This window comes from Camelus dromedarius, chromosome 8 (genome assembly GCF_036321535.1).
Source record: "Camelus dromedarius isolate mCamDro1 chromosome 8, mCamDro1.pat, whole genome shotgun sequence".
Lineage (NCBI taxonomy): Eukaryota > Metazoa > Chordata > Mammalia > Artiodactyla > Camelidae > Camelus > Camelus dromedarius.
In genome coordinates, this window is record NC_087443.1 from 65,093,559 (window position 1) to 65,099,952 (window position 6,394).

The following is a 6,394-nucleotide window of genomic DNA, read 5'->3' on the forward strand; positions in this document are numbered from 1 at the left end:
GAAATGAGCACTGGATGGGGTCACTCACTAACCAAGTGAGGTTCAGTAAGTCACCTAGTCACTCTGGGTCCCAGTTTACTCCTTGGTAAAGAAATTACCTGACCTGTCACACCCCAAGTTGTTGTGAAGCTCAAATGAGATAAAAGTATCAAGACAGTGCAAGCAGTAATAAGCAATATGCACATATTACAAAGTTCACCCATTTATCTCTTTTTTACAGATCAGATTGCAATCAAGTCGGGTACCTGTTGCTGCAACTCTGGAGGAAAATGCTTAACCTGTAAGTCTGTGTGGTTTAGGGACAAATTGTCTCATCCCACACCAAACTCCTCTTTTCATAATACTGTATACTTTTTTGAGTATTTGGTTGCACGATGGCAGTGTGATTTGGCACAGTGGTTCTTCACCTTGGTGACACATTAGAATCACCAGAGATTCTTTAAATCTGCCAATACCCAGGCCTCAAATGAACAGAATCGCTGATGGCATGACCCAGGCATCTGTATTTTTTTTAAGTGTATCAGTTGATTCAAATACACACTGAAGAGTGAGAACTGCTCATTCAGAGGAGTCACACACCCTTGGCTCCACCATTCTGCTGACTGTGACCTCCGGCTGAGGTCTCTGAACCTCAGCTGATGATGTGTAAAGTGAGAAGGGAGACTTGACAGCTTTTAGAGTTTTTGTGAGGATACTGGATCACTTAGGTCAATTGCCCAGCCCCCGAGAAACTCAGTCGATGTTATCTGTTACCATTTATGTACTGACTTGTATTGTGTACTCTTTCCCTGAGCGTGATTGTGCATGGGGGAGGAGGAGAGGTGTCCATATCTGAAGTGTAAATTCTTGAGGACAAATACATAGTTTACATGGTTTACTTTTCTTCTAAATCCCCTGCAGTCCTAACATAGCTCTGAGCATATAGTAAAGAGGTATATAACAACTATAGTAACTATTTTGATTGATTTATTGACAGAAAGGAAATGTGAAATCATCTTTGGCTCCGTCAAGGATATGTAAAAACATCAGAAGTGCATTCTAGTAGACTTACCACAGCTTTTGATAAAATCCAAAGAGCATTTGATAGCATCTGAGTCTAAGTCACAGAAAATTTTTTCTTTTATCAAACTATGAGCCCATCAGCTTAGATATTACATTTAGAGGACAGTCATGTTTGCCCTGGGGCATTTCATTTGATACAGGGCCACAGGAAGGAAGTTGCATCAATTGTGAAGCCAGGACCTGACTTACATTTCTGAAAGAACTCATGTAGGTATCAGGTTCTAGAAACTGGGATGATTGGAAGGCAGTCAGTATAGGCCAGGTGCTTAGGTGCATGAACCTGGGAATTGAGTGAGCTCGTGAAGGTAGACTGGACAGAGTGTGTGGGAACAAGGTGGGGAACCAGAGGGTGTGCATTACTGTGTCAGAGCAGCAAGGAGCTATTTTCATCCTTTCTAGCTCAAGCCCAGATTGGTCTTAGAAGTAGTGCAGGGGGATCTGTGGAGCCAGCTGTGGCAAGGGGAGAGAGACACAGCAAGGAAGGGCAGGCAGAGGGTCTGCACTCTCTCTCAGCTGGACATGCTTCGTCACCAAATGAGCATCCCTGCTACTCTCTATGCTGTGTCGGGCAATCCGCGTGAGTTAGAGCAGACTGGTAGCCTGCAGACATATTCTCTGTAACCAGTACATTCAGTTCACACATAGCACAACCAACAAGGTGTTACTCTAGATCTCAACAGAATTCAGCAACTTCACCACATTCTGTGCCATCTGCCTGCCCCTGTATGATTTTGAGTTTGCAAACTCAAGTTAAAGCCTGTTGATAGACACAGAGAACAGCTGTTGTTTCTGTCAAGTGTTGTCAGTGAAATGCTCTTCATTATTGCATGTTCCAAGTTTCATTCCTATGCTCTTCAAGATTCCCACCCCATCAAGGTAATAGTAATTCAGACCAATGAAAGAATAAAGATATGGTTCTTATCCTGAGTCATTGGTTACAGGGCAGCCAGAGAGGTTTGGAGCCTGGGATTTGGGGGCCCGAGGTGTTGTACAGAAGCACATGGTTGTAAGAAATCAGCAGCAAACTGGAGGTCAAGGAAGACTAAGGCCTTAAAGTCATGGCTTACAATAAATCAAGTCAAAACTCAAATCACCTATGCACCAGGACATGAACCAGAATGGGAGGCAAACCTTGCCTCCCTCAGAGGTCTCTGTGTACCATCTAGTAGGGCTGACCATGGGCATGAGATGGTGTATGTGACGGTTTTGATATGTTCTTTACCTGGAGCAGAAGGGCTGTCACCAGCTCAAATTTCAAATATATTTCTAGTTTTAAAAAGTGGCCACCCTTTCTATTTTCTCTCTCGTCTCAGCAATATCATCTTTGTTGGAGTAATTAGTCACATAACTAGGCCTGATATGGGAAAAAATACAGAGGGTCATTTTGAAAGAGATGATTCTCTGAGCTGATGTCTTTCTACATATTTCTACTTACTGGATTTCTATTAATACCTTATTACCCTGTAACTATTTTCATAATAGATTTTTAAAATTTTGATTTTTACTCATGACTCTTATAGCATGAAATCCATGATTGTAACACCACAGTTTTGTCCTTCTTACATTCCCTTCCCATTTTTCCCAAATGTACCATGTATTATATTATGTCTGTAATGTAATACAGTTGTGACTTTTTGCCATATACTCTGTTATAAAATTTTTCTCTTAGAAAAATACTATTTTTATATTGTCTTCAACAATATTTTTCTCTGGCAAATTTATCTTTGACTAATATTAAAATGATGTTAGCATAATATGCATATACATTTGTATAATATTTATTTACATGAACATAACATTCAATTGCATTTACCTAAGATAAATTTCCTAAAACAGATTAAATTCATGAATACACATTTCAGTTGTTTCCAATTGTTTGGTTTTTTAAAAGGCTTCTTACTTCTGTATAATTACAGTCATCCCTTGGTATCTGTACAGGATTGGTTCCAGGATCCCTACAGACACCAAAATCTGTAGATACTGTAGTGTAGTAGGATTGCCCCACCATATCCACTGATGAGGAACCAGTGGATATAGGAGGCGGGGGTGAGGGTGGGGCAGCTAACTATATTTCCTTAGGATAAATCCCATGAATTGGATTACTAAATCAATGATCCTGATAATAAAACAAGACTTGTTTAGTTTACAAAGAATTTCCCTGTAAGTTTCAGATTTCAATACTCCAACTTACCAGTAAAGTGGGCAAAATACAAATTATTTCACCCATTATACAGGCAGAAAAACTGAGCCAAAAAGAAGTTAAGTGACTTACCCAAGTCAGGTGAACCACAGTGGCAGAATAAGACCTAAAATAAAAGTATTCTAGTTCTTGGCTTTTCATTCTAAACAAGAAACATTAAGGAGAACTTTTTGTTTGGCTTTATTTATTTATTTATTGTCATTATAATTTCCCAAATTTGTAATTTTTCTTCTTTTGTTATATTTTGGAGAAAGGGTATCAAGGGAGGAGAGAAGACAAATTTCTTTTAGTGAATTTCAGTAGCAATACAATCCAAAACAAAATAATGATGAAATTTACAATAATAACCAACTATAATAACTGAGCCCCTTAGTATTCCAGGCTCAGTGTTAAGCGATTTACATCAGTGGTGTGTGCTGGGGCCAGCAAGTTGATTGTGTGGACATCATCCCAACTTGAAATGGCCCAGGTGGAGCAGGTGGAGCACTTACACCATGGAAATCAGCAAATGCTGACCTCTCCACCTCAGCTGAAAAAGCTGATTGTTAAACATTTACTGGCACACCTCATGAAATGAATTATCTCATTTAACGGATCCAAACAAGTCTACTTTACAATAAGAATCTTCATTCATGGGTGACAAGACTGGGGCCAGAGAGGGTAAGGTATTTCCTGGTGTTAAATAGCTACGAAGTAGCAGATATGGAACCGACATCAGGCAGTCTGATTCCAAAAATTAACATTTGACCACCAAACATTACTGTTTCGTATTCATCCAAAACAATGCAGATAGTTAGAAATATTCTGAGATGACTGGGCAGATTCTAAGTTATGGATTTTGTTTGTGCTTGATTTTCCCAAATTCAAGTGGATAATTAAGGCTCAACTGTGAAAATACCTTACTATTTTCCACCAGTCCCACTGTGACCCTATGAGGAAGACTGATGGTAAAAACCAAATACGAAAAGATTTTCCACTTTTCATGAACAAGTCGTGTGTTTCAAGGGCATGAGTATCTTGCCCAAAGTGACTAAATGCGTCAACAGTCCATATGGCCCCCTCAGTCCATTAGGCCCCACTGATTCCCATGATGAGTGAGCTGAAAGCCTCAGGCTTGTGACCCAGGTGAACAATGGAGAAGGATGCTCAGCCTGTTTCAGCAGCGAAGTGCCATGTAACTTGACTGTTGTATCTGGTATTGAAAAAAACATAATTTCCTTTATGTAAATCACACCCCTCCCCTTAAAGATAGTAGACTTACTGGTTAATATTTTTGTTCTTCATGCGTGCCTTCTATGCCAGTGCTAGTTGTTCAAAGGATGTTCTTTGCATACTTTTTCTATTCTGTTCTTATTCTAGATTATGTACATAAAACTGGCTTATTGCTTTTGCAGATATACAGGAACATCAGAATGTAAGCCAACGATGGAGAGTAAGTGGCTAATAAAAGGAAGCTATTTCAGTTGATTATTTATAGTGTAAAAACAATATTTGATGTGTCAACTACAGGCAAAAACAAAAAAGACCCTGCATTTCTAGGGGCTAAGAAACTTCCTGTCAATCATATGAGATGGTTGGTCTTTTTGTTTCTTAGAAAACTGGGACTTTGGAAACAAGTTTATTAACTACAAATGAGCATTCTGTTTGAAATAACTTCCATAAAATGTATGTAAATAAAATTACTTGATATCTATAAAACATTTTACAGCTTTCAAAAGGTTATGTGTATAATCCTTGGAATACAGTTTTTAGAAAGATGATCTTAATACCCAAGGTCATACAGTCCTCCATTAGCAGAAGAGCTCAGGCTTTCTTACCTGAGGTCCAGTTTGTTTTTCATTCTACCAATACCACATTGTATCTCTGGATACAGGAGACATTTAAGGTGCATGAAATAGGCATTCAAGTGCCAAATCAATGATCTTTAAGAGATAGGCTTGCTTATCATTGAATTTTTGTCTTATTTACCCTTCATTTTTTGGCTTCAAAAAAGTAGGCAGGGGACAACTTTTCACTGAAATGCTCCTAGATGTATGATTTGGGGTAAAACTTGGAGACTGTGAATCCAGCTCCTACCAAATGTCTCCTAAATTTCTCTGATAACTTCCTACCAGTTTCTTACTAAATATTTCTGGAGGTGAATTGCTTAATTATATCTTTGGGAAATTGTGAGCCTAAGACATTTTTTTCTTAATATGAGTCAAAATTGGTCTTTAGCCTCAATTTAGGACTTTCTTCTTTGGTTACCAAAGACCTACTTGTATATAGCAGAAAAAATGATAGATCAGGTGATTTCAGCATTTGCTCCAGCCCAAAAAACTCTGCCTAGAAACTCTTCAGATTTTGGAATTCCTTTATCTAATCCTTGCTACAGATTTTTTCCCCCTAAATATATCCAAATGCTTTTTCTGAAGAGTCTAAAGGATAATTGTTTGATATGGGATCCAGGTTCCTCACTAAACCAGACATCTTTAGTTTGTCACTTAATTGGCCAATAAGGCAAAGAACCAGAAAATTCTTTATGATGTGCCAAACCACAACTCCATCCAGTATATCTGCTCTTCATGGAGAAAGCAGTTGTACAAGTTTTAGTGGGTGAGAGGACAGAGATTTATATAGGGTAGCCCTTTGGGAGATGGTGGCTGGGAGCATCATTTTTCACTTTGTTTAATCATCATGGTGATTTATTTAGTGGAGAGAGAATAGAAAATTGGTCAAACATGTGGCATAAGTGTGAAATGAGTGATTGAGAATCTGCTATTTCTGGCAAACCAAGTTGGGCAGTATCAGTAAATAAAGGAATCACTGTACTTTAAAAAGAAAAAGGTTTCAAGGTTAGTAGAAACCAAATAAATGAATTTAATAAGTGTAGAAAAAAATCTGTGCGGGTTATCAAAATACTATGGAAAAACATACAATACAGAAGGAAAATGTTACAGAATTCCTGACTGGGGGCACCAAAAAAGTGGTACCAACCAAGTAGTCTTAGATTTTGATTTATAACCAGCTGAACTGCTTTTTTCTCAGTGACTGCCAGAGACGCCCTACCTCTGAAAATAATAGTATAATGGTAAAAGCCATGTGAATATATAGCAGAAGTACGTATGAGCTGATAGAGTCCAAATCCCAGTT